Source organism: Cricetulus griseus, chromosome 4, assembly GCF_003668045.3.
Source record: "Cricetulus griseus strain 17A/GY chromosome 4, alternate assembly CriGri-PICRH-1.0, whole genome shotgun sequence".
NCBI classification, from domain to species: domain Eukaryota; kingdom Metazoa; phylum Chordata; class Mammalia; order Rodentia; family Cricetidae; genus Cricetulus; species Cricetulus griseus.
This window is the reverse complement of record NC_048597.1, coordinates 208,751,308-208,769,373: the sequence shown is the minus strand read 5'-3', so window position 1 is coordinate 208,769,373 and position 18,066 is coordinate 208,751,308. Positions and strand designations below refer to the sequence as shown.

The following is an 18,066-nucleotide window of genomic DNA, read 5'->3' as shown; positions in this document are numbered from 1 at the left end:
GTGTCTGATGGGCCTGTTATACAGAATAAAGGCATCTGCTAGTTAGAATAAGCCAACCCCAGGCTGATGGATGGGGCATAAGGAGGTCATTGCAAAAGAGAAATTGTGTGTTGTGTGTGTGTGTGTGTGTGTGTGTGTGTGTGTGTGTGTGTGTGAGTGTCCCTGTGCATGCACATGTTTCACAAGAATTCATGCCTCTCCTCCCCCACTCTTTATCCAGCAAACTCTAATCTTTCATATTGCGTTGAGACAAATGTCACTCCATTTCTTCCCCTCTCTCTGTTTTTCCTTGAAGGGATTTTTGATGGAACCTACTCTAGGTTTTAATAAAGTATGGGGGCAAAGGAGAAATTAAAGCAGTGTCATGGTTCGTTAAAAGCTCACGATTGTCAAGGAAGGGCCCAGGCTACAAATTATACTCTGGAATTAATTGGTAGAAGGTAGTTCTCCTGTCCATCATTCTTAATCCGGCAGCAGTGGGATATCAACAGGGAAATGGGCACTGTTGTCCATGTCTTCTCTGCTTTGTCTGAGTCGGTGCTCTGATCACTTGGGTGTTTCCTCCATTTCCACACCACGAATTCATTATGTAGGCATGTCTGTTGGCCGTTGCTTCTTAGGTGAACTAACCAGTGTGAGGCCTCCTTATAAGGATGATGCTCCCTGTTCAGGTACCCACCATGGGTCACAGGAGCTATCAGCTAGGATTTCTGGGCTGTGGAAAGCTGAAAGAGAAGTTAGCTTGCCTTTTCACAGCTCTGAAAATAAAATCCATGACCAGGTCAACTCCTGTTGATACAATATCTGTGTTTTGGATAGACTACTATGTCTGGGATAAATTTTGAAGACTTATTTTAAAAATCAGGCAGAACCAGGAAGCTTCTGCTCACTTACCTATGGTTCCTTTGCGTGTGTGGTAGCAGGCAACATTAACTCGTTCTTGACTTTGGGATCTGGCAGAACATTGGTCACCGTTGCATTTGGATGGCTTGGGAAGCTTTGCGTTGTGTTCCTATACAAAGCTTTCTTGCAGAGCCCACAGCCCTGCCTCCTTGTGCAAGGAGCTTTTAGAATTAATGGAACTGGACACAAAAGAGAAGCATTTCTTCATGTCTCATCACTGAAATCTCCAGGACAGACCTTTTCACACTAGAAAAGCCACCTCCTGTTGAGCTCGGTTCTCTCTGTATGAAAACCTGAGTTCATTTCATTTGTTGAGATGAAGTTTCAAGCTTCTATTGACAGTATTTGTGGCCCCTTATACTTTCTGGTCTTGTATTATGGAATAGAAGTTTTTACAAGTTGTGTGACTCTTAGGAAGGCTTTTTAGAACATCATAATACTTTAAAAAATTATTTTAATTGATCCATAAAACATAAAATTATGTACATTAATTGGATACCCCAGGACATTCTGTTACACAAATTCTTTGTATCATAAAGTTTAGCTCAGGTTAAATACTTAAAAAAAAACTCTCATAGAAAGGTTTTTGCCTGATTTTCTCTTGAGATAAATTCACTTTTGTCACTGAGGACCCCAAACCCTCCCTTTACCTTCTGAACTGATCTAAAAGGGCCCCGTGGGATCAAGTTTTCAGTTTGTCTTTCCCAAGGATGCTGAAATAGGTCCATAAAAGCTGTGTGTGTTGGGTTTACCTGCTTCCATAGCTCCCTCCTTTACATCAGCCTGGGATAGTAAAAGCAGTGGACAAATCTCTTCAGGGTTCAGGCTGCCTTACTTTCAGGCTATTCTTATTTCTTCACATTCCTCTAGGCAACTTTTGGCAACTATAGACAGAGACAGGCTAGTCTACAAGTATTAGAGGCAACTTTGGGTGACCTTTGTATAAGTAGAACTACAGGATATCCCTTTCTTGGGGCACAATCTATACAGAGTGCCCAGAGCAATGAGAGATGAGTAAGTGTCACCTTCTACCTTCTCACCCGTCAGGGAGGCTGCCATTGCCGTATGACTGCCATGCTTCATTTTCAACATTATTCTTTTTGTTTGTTTGTTTTTTTGAGACAGGGTTTCTCTGTGGCTTTGGAGGCTGTCCTGGAACTAGCTCTTGAAGACCAGTCTGGTCTCGAATACACAGAGATCCACCTGCCTCTTTCTCCTGAGTGCTGGGACTAAAGGCGTGTGCCACCACCACCCGGGTCAACATTATTTTTTAAAAACTTTTTTGGTACTAAAAACTTATACAAAAATTACCTTTGTATCCCTCTGAGGTATGTGTTTTTAAGACACAGCATCCTAAGATGTGTTGTTATTGCGTTAGCCCTTCGGTTGTTTGAGTTTCACCCAAGTGGAGCGGGGAACCACTTTAGTTATGGTAACAAAAGGAGTTTAGTTTAGGAAGTTAAGCAGATGGGGGAAGAACTGGGAAGATAGACAGTGGATGAGGCAGTCTAGAAATGTCATCTCTAGGAAACCTGGGCACCTCAAAATTGGAGAAGCCAAGGGAGGATCTGGTGTTTCAAGGACAACTGTCTTACAGATATGACACTATGAGGGTTACTATTGCTACGACAAAACACCATGACAGAAGAAACCTGGGGAGGAAAGGGTTTATTTAACTACACTTCCGCTGCACTCTTCACCACTGAACTCAAATGGACAGGACCCTGGAGGCCGGAGCTGATGCAGAGGCCATGGAGGAGTCCTGATTACTGGCTTGCTCCTCACTGGTTGCTTAGCCTGCTTTCTTACAGAACCCAAGTCCAACAGCTCAGGGATGGCACCACCCACAATGGGCTGGCTCCTCTCCCATCAATCCCTAAATATGAAAATGCCCTACAAGTTGGCCTACAGCTCAGTCTTATGGAGGCACTTCTCAATCAAGGTTTCCTCCTCTCAGGTAACTCTAGTTTGTGTGTCAAGTTGACATAAGACTAGCCAGCAACAAAGGCCAAACTCGTATTCAGAACATGGAAACACAGTAAAAAGTCTTTGTTCCCCAGCAGAGAGAATTAAACATCTTGGGCTTTGAAAACAGTGGCAACCATCAAAAGATTCCAATGTAGGAAGATCAAACATCAGTACAAAAATTTGGAAATTAATCAAAAATTACTCTGAGGTGTTTCTGGCAGGCTCTCCCATGTGGTATCACATGAATTCACTGCAGCTTTGGTTCTGAACACACGGCACGCATGTAATTTGCACTGCATGAGCCATCCTGCCCACAGTGCCAGTGAATTTCTTCAGAAACACATCCACTCAGGCTTGAGAGGTCTGTGTGCTACAAATTGCAGTGTTTTTTTTTTTTTTTTTTTCCATAAACGCAGTTTCCAGCTCTTGAAGAAATAGAGTGGCTCAATCATAAAAAACAAAGCTTTTGCTATTTTCCTATCATTGTTCCTTAGCATGTAAGTATCAAACTAACTTATTCTTGGGTTATACTGTGTTAGACAGGCATCTCGTTAGCATGCAGATTTGCTTTTGTCTTTAATAAATCGTAAGTTTACATGTATACCAAAGAACTGTAAAACAAATTTGCTTATGATTGATTGTCAGTAAATGTTCGATTTGCATACTTATTTTATGTAACTATATTTCTGAGGCTGTATAAAAATAATTATTTGTGGGCGAGTGAGATGGCTCAGCAGGTAAAGGAGCTTGCTGCCAAGACTGATGGTCTGAGTTCAATGTCCAGGATCCACGTGGTCCAAGGAGAGAACCTTTATGAGAGCACGTGTGTGCGTGCGTGTACACATCCAACCCCCCACAATCAATGTTCAATAAATAAAATTATTTCATAAAAAGGAGTGGCGAGTGAAGAAAGCTTAAAAAAAATCTTGCTTTATAGCATCCTTAGGTTGTTAAACTGAGCCTAGATCATCTTTCTCCCATGTTCTTGTTACCGAATACCAAATGTAGAGTTTGAATTTACTTAAAATTTGTTACTCACTGCAAAATACATCTACTATAATATTTATTCAAGCCCTAAAAGTCTATTTACATTAATAAAATAACCATATTATCCCCAAAATTGCATTTATGCTTAACCAACCCTCGAGGGTGACCCTTGGGCCTGGCCTATGGGTGCAGATGCTGACTTGAACCTGTAGGGTTCAGATTCATGGTTGCCAACTTGAACTTGCATCTGGTAGTGCTGGTCAGAGACAAGAAGCTGAGCTGGGGAGGAAGGACTCTGGGATTCAGTGCCAGGGTCTCTGAGGGTGCCAGGATCCTCAGAGTAATTCTGCAAACTCAGCCTCAGCATTCCAGACTGGGTTCTCTGAGGTAGTCATTTCCATTTCCCTTTGGCCAGTAGGCTAGTCCACAGAGTTTTCGATGGGCCCATGGGATATTGTGTTAGTTTGAATGTAATTGGCCCCTATAATCTCATAGGGAGTGGAACTATTAGCAGGTGTGGCTTTCTTGGAGTGGGTATGGCCTTGTTGGAGGAAGTATGTCACAGTGGGGGCGGGCTTTGAGGTTTCCTATGCTCAGGATATAGCCCAGTGTTTCAGTTGACTTCCTGTAGGACTCTACTGCTTCTCCAGCACCATGTCTGCCTGCAAATCATCATGTCCCACCATGATGATAATGGGCTGAACTTCTGAAGCTGTAAGTGAGCCACCCCAACTAAATGTTTTCCTTTATAACAGTTGCCATGGTCATGGTGTCTCTTCACAACAATAGAAACCCTAAGACAGATATAAACAGGTAATTATAGTATTTGTCCTGGGAACTCCCCGAGCTTAACTTCCAGTCAGAGATCTCTCCTTTCTCCTGGGTGCTGTGATCTAAGACCAAGGAGGTAAAGAAAAAGGAGACTCCTTGAGGCAAGACCTATCTTCCCCTTTCCCGGTGTGTGTGTGTGTGTGTGTGTGTGTGTGTGTGTGTGTGTGTGTGTGTTTGGTTTTGTTTGCTTGTTGGGGCTCCAGGGAAGAAACCAGAGGAAGCGTCTCTTGCAGATGAGATAGGACCAACTTTGTTACAAAACTGTTTAAAAGCCAGGCCATTTTGTGTTACAATCAGGTTTTGCTTTGTATAAAGTAGACTCATACTCCATAAACTGGTGGGGACTGGCTTCCCAACAAACATCGAATAAACTGTTTTGGCTGAATTTTATCTTTTCTTGCACCTTTTGTGTCCTGTAAAGCTGCTTCTAGTTTGCTTCATAACCACTTTCTGCATTACATTTCATTAGTACGGGGCACAAAAGTTACGAAGTCTGTGTAATTAATTGTCATCATTATCATCATGGAAAAGTGTGCACTACCTGCCAGGTATTGAACTAAGAACTTTACAAAAACCAACTCATTTGAATCCACAGATAAAGCCCAATTATACTCCAAGCCCTTAGTACCTCAGAATGTGGTCTTGTCGGGAGGTAGGGTCTTTAAGAGAGGCGACCCGGTTACAGTAAGGTCATTAGGGTTTGGTTGCTACCCCAGGGTGAAGGATGTGCTTATGAAAGGGAAAATGGGAACATGCAGGCAGGCATACAGAGAGAGGATATGACACAGGAGAAGGGAAGGGAGACGAGGTGACACAGGAAAGGGGAGCCACCACAAGCCAAGGAGGACCTGGAGTGAATCCTTTCTTTATAGTCCTCAGAGGGATCCAGTCCTGCCAACACCTTGGTCTCCGGCTTCTAGTCCCATCTACTGTGAGACAATACGTCTTGGTTATTTAAGTCACCCAGTTTATGGTATTTGTTGTGGCAGCCACGGAAAGTAAATATAGTAGGTATATTATTGTTACTGAATGATGCTGCTATTATTTTCATTTTCAGATGAGGGTGCTAAGGCATAGAGAGAAGTGTCTTGCCAAACTTTACAAAACTGAGTAGAAGACCATTTCCCTGACTCTCTGCCGGGGATGGTGGTGGTTCTTGCTTCCTAATACCCAAACCATTTGGAAAAGTCAAACAGAGCATGCGCAACTCCTGTGAAGGTGACCATCCTTCAAAGGGAAAGGAAACGTTGAGCTCAGGCAAGTCTCTCTTCCTCTAGCTTTTTTGTTTGTTTGTTTGTTTTTTGATTTTTTTTTGAGACAGGGTTTCTCTGTGGCTTTGGAGGCTGTCCTGGAACTCGCTCTGTAGACCAGGTTGGTCTCGAACTCACAGAGATCCACCTGCCTCTGCCTCCCGAGTGCTGGGATTAAAGGTGTGTGCCACCACCACACAACCCTGGAGGTTTTTATTCGAGGTCAGTGGACCTTTTATGGAAGTGGATCTTCTGTTTGCTTAATTGAGAATGAGGGCCATGTTAGCAGTGAAATGCCATTCTCCTGTGGCCCAGCACCTGTCCTTTACTCTTATCCCCAGCCTGGAGTCCTAGCCATCAGCAAACTTGTCAGCTTCTAGCTGGCTGCTGCAGACACTGGCTGTGCCTGGGATGAGGGTGTGGATGAGGGAGCACAGAGGCACTGGACAGGGTTGTATCTGCTTTTCATCGGCCTTTAGCAGATTGTGAGTCAATTGGTATGTGCAGGATGGCATAGTTCTCCAACCTGGGGTGAGGACACAGGAAGAAACTAGACATTTTCTTGGTGTTCCTCTGGTAGGCATTATTTCACCCATTTTGTTGATGTGGAAACTTAAGACACGTGAGGCACAGTGAGTGGCTCAATTTCATGGAGGGGGCCAGCGATGGCAGAGGGGTTCCGGCTCATATGGTTGGTGTGCTGGTTGGTTTTGTTAACTTGATATAAGCTACAATCATTTGGGAAGAGGGAACCTCAAATGTGGAATTGCCTCCATCAGACTGACCTGCGCACAAGTGAGCAGTACATTTTATTGATTAATGATTGATATGAGAGGGCCCAGATCACAGTAGGCAGAGTCATTCCTGAGCAGGTGGTCCTGGGCTGTATAAGAAAGCAAACTGAGCAAGCCATGGGAGCAAGTCAGTAAATAGCATTCTTCCACGGTCTCTGCTTCGGTTCTTGCCCTGACTTCCCCTTGTTGGACTGTGACCTGGGAGTTGAGAGCTGACATAGATTCCCCCCCCCCCCAAGTTGTTTTTGGTGAGTGTTTTATTACGGCAACACAGAAGCAAACCAGGACAGCCAGATTGTGCTAGGGTTCTGGGACTTCTGGGATGGAGCAATAACAGCAGCGGAGCAGGATGGGGTGGGAATGGGGTGGGGGTGGAGGTAGGGAGTGGGGGAGTGGGAGGGTAGGGTAGGGTGGGGGATAGGTGGTGGGTGGAAAGCCACAAGTGTAGGGTCCCAGCTGGCCAAGCCAGGGAACACCTGCTGAATCTAGACTATTTCCACAGTAGCAGAAGGTAGCCAGGGCTTATGTTTCACTGGCCTGGGCTGGTCTGGCAACTTACTGAGAAAAACATTTGGGGAGATTTAAACAAACAAACAAACAAAAACAAAAAGAAAAGATGTATTTCTCATGAACCAGAAATAATTTTCAGGGACAGAACACTTCAAATTCATATTTTAAGGTACTTTGTTTGTTTGCCAGTGCACAGTCATGCTGAAATATGAACCAGATTTTCATTAGTGAACAGAACACATTCAACTGTCTGAAGCATTGCTGGTTCTGGGCTGTTCCTAGAAAAAAAGAAGAAGAAATTGCTTTATATCTGTCTGAATGGCTAAAAAGGTCACCAAGGTGGGCCCCATGGGCAGAAAGGAAAGCCCATCCTACGGACAAATTCCAACTTCAACTCCAGGAGGCAAAACTCACTTGGTTACCCATATGACAGCTCCACCGCTTCAAAAAGTTAACCCTGGCCCATAGAAAGGGGGAGGAGCTGTTAGCTGAAATGTATGGTCTTTCCCTGCTAGAAGTTGTTAACCCAACAGCTGGTGCGGCTTTCCAGAGAGATGGCTTGTGGTCCTTAATGGATATTTGCTAATTTGTTGACAAAGTAGCACATCCAAAGTTGCCTTTGGCCTTTACAGTGTAGCAGTTGAAAACTGATTCCTCCAACAAGGAGATACTGACAATAAAGACTTCCCAGCCTCATTGCCCAGAGTAGCTGGGAGTTGATGATAAAGGCAGCTGTGCCCCAAGCTTCTAGACTTTCGTTGGGAGTTCAGGGTGTGAACTTGGAAGTCTACAGAGTTCAAAGTAAACATTTTATGGGACTGTCATGCATTTTAAAAGTGGTTTTCTCATTGGAACTTTTTTATTTTGAGATTGCTATAGTTTCACACAGAGGTAGGTCCTACCCGTGCCCCACCCAACACCTTGCATTTTCTTTTCCCTCTGATGTATATGAAAAGCTCTGTGTTAAGTCTTTTTAGTTACCGAGGACTCAGGCATATATACTGTAGCACTGCAAATTCTTAGCTATTTGGCAGGATACACAGCAGGATCTCATTCACCAGGCATACATGTGATACACAGACATACATATAGAAAAAATACCCATATACATAAAATAAATAACAGGATGCATAAAAGAGTACAAGAGCATATTTATATCTATCTATGATAGAACATAAATATATTAAGAGTTGTGATATTTAAAGCAAGAGATGACATCATCAGGAACGATGAGAATTGAATCAGTCATAAATGGATTGTGGTTTTGGCAAGCAAAAAACAATCGAAGTGAAGAATTAGAAAATTATTCAAACTATTATGAATAAAGGCTTACAGCTCCTTATAGGAAAAGAATTATTCAGTTTTTATTTGAATTTTATTTGACAACTATGAAGGATATGAAGATTTTGTTCAAATATAACAAAGCACCTTTATTTTATAGCATTTTTTATGCATTTTATAAGCTGCAACTCTCAGGCTCATGCTGCCATATCATCAGAGTGGATAGATTTGCTCTGTGGAAGTTTGTTTTTCACTTCACTGTTTTGAAACAGTAAACCAGAGGCCAGTGTGATGGCTCAGTGGTTAAAGTGTTTGCCCTGCACCTATGAGGTTTTGAGTTTGATTCCTAGGACTTGGTAAAAGATGGGTGTGGTAGCGTGTACCTGGAATCCAAATTCTAGGGACATGAAAACAAGAAGATTCTAGGGTTTGATGGCTAGCTCCTGTGGGTGCCCCGTTTCAAAAATAAAGGTGGAAGGGCAGGGCAGGTAGTTCGGTGGTTAAGAGCACTGGCTGCTCTTACAAAGGACCCGAGTTCCAGTCTCAGCATGCATGTCTCAGCATGCATGTTGGGTGGCTTACAGCTGGCCTGTAACTCCACTCTTATGGGAGCTAATGTCTCTGGCCTTCTCGGGCACTTCATTCATACATGGCATGCATGCATGTCGTCATGTGTGTGTACACATACAATTTTGAAAAATAAGCATATGTTAATTTCCTGTGTGAGAGCGTTTTGCCTGCAAGTATGTGTGTACTCCACAAGCATGTTTGGTGCCCATAGAGGCCAGGGAAGGGCATTGGTAACAGGAACTGAAGTTATAGGTAGTTATGAGCTACTGTCTGAGTGCTGGGAACTGATCCTGGGTCTTCTCTAAGTGTTCCCAGCAAGTGCTCTTAACCACTGAGCTGTTTCTCCTAACCTAGGTGTGGTGGTGCCAGCCTTTTAACTCAGCAGCCGGGAGGCAGAGATAGAGGCAAGTGTATTTCTGTGAGTTCTAGGTTAGCCTGGTCTACATAGGGAATTCCAGGTCAGGCAGAGCTTCGTAGTGAGACCTGTCTAAAAAAATAAGGTGGGAAGTGATTAAGGAAGACACTCAGCATTGACTTCTGGTCTCTGACATGCATGCATACATATGTGTGTATGCGCTCTCCCCATATCTGTGCACACATGCAGGAACATACACACATAAAAGAAAGACACAGTAAACTGATCTAAAGAGGGTTCAAATCTGAATAAGATTAAAGAAATAGAAAATTTAACAGCTATGTCAACATTATAGTAATCAAAATACATAGGATATACAAACACCTTTGGTCTGCAAAGAGAAGCCACATGCATTGCTGGCTGATGGGGAATGTACTTCTTTGTATGTTTATCTTATTGATTGTTGAATAAAATACTGTTTGGCCAATGGCAAGCAAGGACTAGGAGTCAAAGAGGATTCTGGGAAATGTAGTAGAGAAATGATGATCCAGGCAGGAAATGACATGGCAAGGAGACTCATATCTAAGCGAGGAAACAGGAAATGTGTCTCTTTTCCCCTCCCTCCTACTCCAGCGGCACAATGTGATCCACCGGCAAGGAGGGACGCGAATAAGGCGTCTGATAAGATAAGTCAATATATAGATTTATGATAGTTAAGACTGAGCTAACAGATGAGAATCCTAGTCATTGGCCAAGCAGCATTGTACCTAATACAAGTTTGTATGTATTCATTTGGGCCTAACTCAGGCGGGCAGCTGGCATAAAGCTCACACGTGGCAGTGGGGCTCAGGTGGCTTTTGGCAGAAAGATTTATCATAACAGCTGGCCATGCTGTAATTGTCCTTGTCCTAGAAGTATAAGCTAGAAACTTGTAACAAGAACTATACAACCATGCATACCCTCTGACTTGGTAATCCTACTCTTGGGATTCTATTCTAAGGTAATAATCCAAGTGAGAAACCAGAATCATCTGTGCAGGATATATATGGCAGCATGTCCATAATAGGGGAAGATGGAAGCTGCCCAAATGCTCAGCCACTGCAATGGTTCAGAGTCTTCTGTGACCACTGAGATCGGGAGGCCTGGGGACTCTGTTCACACGAATGGAAACGTGCACACAAAGCAGAATGCAGAGTCGAGCAGCCACTCTCACTGCTTCCCAGACATGGGGGTCTGTGCTTTGATGAGCCCGGAAAAAAAATACAGATAGCTGGGACTTTTATATTCATGAAATTCTTCTGTATAAATGTATCTAAACATTTATGCAACATCTATTTGATGAAGATGAAATGCTGGTTAAAGTCTAACACCTGCGGAAACCAAGAAGTAGTCTAAAAGTCTTTCCTAGCACACAGGTTGTGCTGGCCTCTCTTGGAGAGCTGACCTAGCTGTTTCTTAGCTGAGCATCATGGGTGGTGTAGCCCATTGCCTGCCTAAGGAGCCATTTTAAGGATGCTGCAACAGTCTCAGGTCCCCTTTTCTTCAGCTACAGTCTTTTCACTTTTCCTTCAAGCGAATGTGTTCTAGAACCCAGAGGAGGGACTTAAAACAATATGGAGTGAGAGGAGGGTTGGTCCGGTCACCTGAGGATCTGACCCTGGACCTTTGGCCTGGCAACCTTCAAATCTTGTGATGTACCATAGGGTAAGTGACTTCCTGTTTTCTTTTTCCTCAGATAGGGTCTCTCTATATATCTCAGGCAGACCCAAACTTATAGACCTCTTGCCTCAGCTCCTCCAGTTCTATAATTACACTGTACCTATCATACTCAGGTGACTTTTAACATTGTTTCCCAAAATGGTTTCAGCTAACTACAAAATAAAATGAAAGGAAAGGAAAGAAGACAAAACATTAGCAGAAACATGGTTAGCTGTCCTAACAAGCAGCTCATGGTCATAGTCCGATAGAGACTGATGCTTAATTCTGTGGATCTAAGTCTTCCATTTTTTCATTCTACTCAGTGACAGTTTGTCCTTTGCGAGCTTTGTGATCCTAGCGTGGTTTCTGGGATTTCAACCCCCAAACATGATATATCTTATTAGGATTGTGTTTTTCTCTTTCCTTCTAAAATCTAAGAATTCTTCACCAAAGTCTTCTGTTGTTGACATGATCTTTCATTTCTCACTCATTGGGCAGATAGTAGTCCTTACTTATGCTTAAGCCAGTTGTTGTCAAGGGACTGAGATGTAATGACTTCTTAAGTTAGACTTATCAGCACTTATAGTCACTGTAGAGGAGTTTTCGGGGTGGGTAGGTGCTCACAATCTCTGTAGAGGGGTTTGGAGGATAGGTGGGTTTGTGGGTAGGTTCTCCTTTCTTAGCACCCCTACTTCCCAAGGTCCTCCATTCCTCCTCCTTTGGCTAGAAAGCTGGGGATTTTCCACTCTACTCCACTTCCAGCGACTGTGTCTGTACCCAAAACCATAGGACAAGCGAATGTGTAGAGAAATTGAAGCTATAATGGGGATTCTCTCCACACTATGGAGACCTGGCCAGAGGGAAGTACTCCCCCTACAGGCAGTTAGGTGCATGCTTGGCTGCAATTACCATCTTGATGAAACTGCCCAGGTGGGAGCAAGAGGGATATAAAGATCAAACAGAGAGGTTCTCCTATGCTCTCTCCTCTTTCTCTTTCCCCCTTTCCCTCTCTCTCTCCTTCCCCATTCTCTCTGCCCCTTCCTCATTCTTGGACCCTGATTTCCTTCCCCAAACTTTTACTTTTCAGAGAATTACGAAGGCTACTCCACACATTCTGTCCATAATAGGGCTGTGGGTGTGGCTGTGGGTGTGGGTGTGCCATTGCTGTCCCATCTGGATTTCCATGGGGAAAGCTCACCTCGCCTCCCACACTGGACGTGGTCAAAACATCTTTGCTCTGTGAAGACAGAGTCCATATTTCTTACCCTTTTGTTGCCTTTGAGTTCAAATTCAGCCTGGCCCTCCTCACAGCTCTATTATTCCTTTACAGAGGTTCACATTGCCCATGGTAAGACACAGATATGTCCCTCTTGTGCCTCTCTTCACTTCTTCGGGATTTGCCATTGACTGGATAACACATGCTTACAGATCCACTGGAAAGAGGGAGCATCGAGATCACAAACCTCAGCTCTGTCTTTAGTCTGCTCTGTTTCAAATAGGCCATCTGTAACGCAGGAACACACAAGCCTTAGGATATAAACATGGTATCTCCTCCCAGAGAATTAATTATGCTCTTTTCTATGTTATTTGAAGTTTTATTTGAATAATAAAGCAAATAGGCTTACACTACAGAGAAGCATGAAAAATTAGCGTGGGTTTTAAGGTTCATTTAGAAGATGGGACAAGCTTGAGGTGAGATAGGATGCTACGTAGACCTTCAAGGTTCCTAGCTGAGGACCAAAGCCCTAATATCAGCAATAATTGCTGTAAATGGGCTGACTGATATGAGGACCATCTACTGAGTCATCGCTCTTTGATACCATAGGGGTTAGTGCCCTTGCCCCTGATTTGAGGAATCAGGACCAGCATCTTTCAACAATGTTAATGTTGGAGCTGGTTCTTGCTCAGCCACTGTGATTGCCACTCATCCCAAACATGGCTACACCAAGAGAGGCATCTGCTTCACAGAGAGGCCAACACCTACTGCAGAGGCTGAGACTGCATAGGACATGCACTTAAGCCTGCAGCTTTTCAGTGACACTTGGGGTTGTCTTGAACATGGGCAAAGGAAGGAAAACAGATTTTTATTATAGTGCAAACTGTTCCTCAAAACATTGGTGTTAAAATCTCAATCCCTACTCCTCAAAGTACATAATTATTTGGAAATAGGTTATTTAAGAATTACATTTTATTTCTTTATTTGGTATGTGCCTGTACTATAGCGCACACTTGGAAGCCAGAAGAGAGCTTATGGGGTCATCTGTCTTCTACCGTGTGGGTCATGGGGTGAGGCTCAGGTCACCAGGCTTGGCAGCAAGCACCCTTACCCACTGAGCTGGCACAGAAACAGTTTTTTTCCCCCAGAAGTAATTGAGTTAAACTGAAGGCATTAGTGTGCCCCCTAATCTCCTATGACTAGAGTTCTTATAGAAGGAAGAGATTAGGAAAGAGAGGGCTTGAAGTAAAGACAACATGAAGAGACTGACATGGGGAGAGTGCTGTGTGAGGGTGATTCATCTATAAACCACAGACACCCAGCCAACCCCCAGATACCAGGAGTGACTACAGGATAACACTCTCCCCAACCCCCAGAAGGTTCCACTTTGCTGGCACTGTGCCTTTTGATGCCTAGTTGCTCCAACTGTGAGGCAGTAGTTTATCCAGGCCCATCCATCCCAAGAGTATTTTCCAGGTACCATTTAGACCATCTATCCATCCCTGCACGACGGGCTTTCCTTTGCAACCACATTAAACCCATCGTGTTCTCACACCCAGACTCCATGCTGGATGGTACTATAATATTCAGTCTTGCTAAAACATCCCCATCACCCTGGGCTTGCTCAAGTAATATTAATTTTAATAAACATTATGGAGGTACTGGTGTCATTTGATAGGAATGACATAGGCTATAAAATTCATTTAAACCTTTCCTCAAAATCTCATCTTCTTCTGCTTAGTGGCTCATCTTTTTCTAGAAGGAAGAAACTGATACATCAGTTGCAGACCCAACTGAAGGTCCATAAACTGAGAGCGGCAAGTTACACAGTGTGAAGTTAGAGCTGTCCCATGGCAAGAGGGAAATCTTGACAGGATTTCCTGCTCTGGTCATAGAACTTTTGAGTTTGTCCTTCTGTAGCTGACATAAAGGTCTTTGTTTTCTTTTTGCATTATCTCTCTTTAAAGCAGGCTGAATTGGGAGCCCAGACAGTTCAGTTGATAAAGGTCTTGAATTGCAAGTACAAGGGCCTGAGTTCCATTCCTAGAATCTGCAACAAACAAACAAACAAACAAACAAACACACAAAAAAACCCCAGTGTGGTGGCTGGTACTTGTAATCCCATCAACAGGGAAATAGGGACAAGGGGATCCCTGAGGTTTGCTGATTGATTAGGTTAGTCTACTTGATGAGTTTTGTGTCACCGAGACCTTGTCTAAAAAAAGAAATGATGGACAGTGTTGGTGCACACCTTTAATCCCATCACTTGGAAGGCAGAGGCAGTTGGATCTCTGAGTTTGAGGCCAGCCTGTTCTACAGAGCGAGTTCCAGAATAGGCTCCAAAGCAAAACAGAGAAACCCTGTCTCAAAAAAAACAAAAAACAAAAAACAAAAAAGAAAGAAAATGATGGATAGTAACCTGGAAGACAACACCTGAGATGTTCCTTTGACCTCTGTGAACATGCAGACACATGCACATGCATATGCATCCTTATATACATGAACCCTCATCTCCCCCAACCGAGATGAACATATAATTCTTGGGTAAACTGTGGTGTTTAGCATTTACAGCAGAGTGACTATGAGCTCATGCTGATATGGGAAAAAGCAATAGTGGACAATTTATTATTCTAAATGGTGACATTTTGGGCTGCCTGAGAACTCTGGGTATGGTTGACAAAGGGATAGTATCAATCCACAGGGGCCAAGTGAGATGTCAACCTATCTGACTTTGCAGAGGTGTGTGTGTGTGTGTGTGTGTGTGTGTGTGTGTGTGTGTGTGTGTGTGTGTGTTTCAGAGGCTTCTTCTGCCTGAAGGACACAGTGGGCTTCACACTGACACTATCCTGTGAGTGTCTGCTTCCTGCATGGTTTCTGTAGCTTTCAATTTCACCCACAAACATTAGTTCTGAAAGGGGAAGGCAAGACATTGGGTTAATAACCTGGGGGCATCTGTAATGTGTGCCAAGCCCAGGGACTTTGTACATAGAGCCTCACTTAATGAGAGTAAGACTTTCTGAAGAAAGTTGTGGTGGTGCACGCCTTTGATCTGAGCAGTTGGGAGGTAGAGGCAGGTGGATCTCTGTGAGTTTGAATCCAGCATTTTATAAGTATATAATGAATTCCAGAATAGCCAGTGCTAAAACCAACCAACCAACCAACCAACCAACCAACCAACCAACCAACCAAAAACCAAAAATGAATAAATAAATAAATAAATAAAATCTATATGATGCAAGTATAATGACTATGACTTTCACAGTACAGCAACATATAAGATTCAGATGACAAGAAATGAAACAAAATGTGATGTATTTATATATTAATTAGCTCAATGTAATCACTCCACAATGTGTCTGTATTTCAAAACTTTATGTTGTATATTACAAATATGTCTATGGTGTGTACAGTGAACTAAAAAATAAAGAGGCAAAAAGAAAAAGGATCAAGGCTATGCAAATCAGGATTGGTTAGTCATATGGAATTAAAAAAATAAACAATACCTGTTTTTCAAAGTAGGAAAAGGGAAACAAAGCCAGTTGGAGCACATTGGTCCAGTGCAGCATATGGGCACCTCTGCCACACCAACTCCGCCTTTCTGCTCTGGATGTCAGTTGTTTCCCCACCATAGCCCTGTGTAACTTCTTCAGTGTCTCAGTTTCTGTCGTGCACCCTGGGGGCTCACTGGCCATCTCTCTGAGCCTAGTTGCTGAGTCCAGGTGAAAGACTTTGAGAAACAAGGTGGGTGGTCTCCGGGGGAATGAACTTTGGCTTCCACACACATGTGCACACACACACACACACACACACACACACACACACACGTACACGTGTGCACCCACAAACACACCCTGCACACACAGGTACGTGTACAAAATAATTCTTTGAAAATCTTTGTGTTTTGTGTTCACGCATATGCAAGCACACATGAACACATGTATGTGTGGCGGCCAGAGGTTTATGTTGGTTGTCTTACTCAATTAGTTTCCATGTTTTTCTTTTTGATTTATTTCTTTTCTTTTTTCTTCTAAGATGGGGGTCTCTCACTGAAACTGGAGCTCACTAAGTTGACTATCCTGGGTAGCCAGTAAGCCCTAGGGACGTCCTGACTGTGCCTCCTCAGTGCTGGTATTAGAGGTATGTGTCACCAGGCCCAGTCTTTATGTGACTGCTCAGGACTGAGCAGACACTTCACAGGTGAAGTCATCCCTCCAGCATGACATTCTTTTTTTTGAGATCAGTCCTGACAATATTGTCCAGGCTAGCCCTGAACTCATTATGTAGTTGAGGTTGACCTTGAACTCAAAGCAATCCTCCTGTCTTAGTCTCCTGAGTGCTGGGATGATAGGTTAGCCTGTTCCCTGCCAATTCCTTGATATTCATGCTTGCTATCTGGATATGTCTCTATCCCTTTACCCTAACATCTTCTCTTCTCTTTTTATTTGGTGTTGTCAGATTTTTCTTTGGGATGCCAGTTTACAAAGACCCATGTGGAGGCTTATTAGTAATTGTGAAAACTGGGCCTTAGCTTAGGCTCATCCCATTAGCTTTTATAACTTAAATTAACCTGTTTCTATTAATCTACGTTTTATCATGTGGCTTTTTTACCTTTCGTTCTATGTGTCTGACTCCCTCTGTGTCTCATTGGTGTCTCCTGTATGTATGCCTACATTCACCCTGAATTTCTCTTCTTTTCCTGGAAGTCCTGCCTATCTCTCCTGACTAGCTATTGGCTATTCAGCTTTTTATTACACCAATTACAGCAATATATCTTCACACAGGATACAAATGTCCCATAACAATTTGGTTCAGTTTCCTGGGGAAGGTTGGTAGGACTCCATGTAGGACTAAGGTTAGGAGAGGCAAAGTAGTGTATTGTATAGTGTTGGTTCAGGACGTTGGACAGCGCAAAAAGTCCCCCGTGGTCTGGGATATTCTGGGGATGTCCAGGGCAATCCTGTTTCCATTGCAGAATCCTCTAGCGTGTTGAGTGGGAGAGGGAAGACATTTTACATAAGTTTGGAGAGTCAGATTCTCTTCTCTGGGAATTTGGAATTGAACCTGGGGGCAAGCTGGTTATTTAGTCCCTCTGTGTAGCTGCAATGTGGTACCTTGTGAACTGTGTGGGTTGTGTGCATTGTACTGTGGGTGAAGATCAGGAGGTGCCAGCCCACAGAGAGGGCCAGAGATGAGAGATGGAGTTGAACCATAATGACTTTCTGGCTCTACGTTCTATCTGTTTCTTGAGAAAGGTTCTGTTCATCCTCTTGAGTTTTCTAATGCAGCTTAGTGGCTGCTGTAAATAAACAAACATGTTTCCTGATCTCTCCTCTCAATTGAGTGGGATTCAGTTTTTTGAAACCACAACAACATTAACAGGGACATGTTATTCACCAGAATTCTATAATTTAGTCATATATTGGATTTCTTATGATTTCAGAGGACGGGGAACATGGGGATCAGGAATCCTGGACAAATACAAGTCTCATGGGAATTTGGAGAGGTTCTGTGTGGGTAGATTATACCAAACTCTGTGAATATGGGCAGAACCCCCCCTATTTCACAAGTTGACCAGGGAGAGGCTGGCTAGACTTCTGGAGTGTTGTTATTTCTCTTCAAGTTTTGATATAATTTGAAGCATAGCTGATAACTAGAAGTCTAATGGGTACAGATGGAATTTAACTATGGTGTCAGGAGGTACTC

The 18,066-nt window shown here is 43.3% G+C and overlaps 1 long non-coding RNA gene across 14 annotated transcripts in view; it reads left to right on the top strand.

Moving 5' to 3' along the window:
* The first annotated feature begins 10,207 nt into the window (after positions 1-10,207).
* LOC103162926 overlaps positions 10,208-18,066 on the top strand; it is a 125,509-nt gene continuing 117,650 nt past the window's right edge. For all 14 annotated transcript variants that reach the window (XR_004769744.1, XR_004769736.1, XR_003485109.2 and 11 more), the window contains exon 1: positions 10,208-11,153. This is a non-coding gene — a long non-coding RNA (uncharacterized LOC103162926). The remainder of the gene's footprint in view (positions 11,154-18,066) is intronic.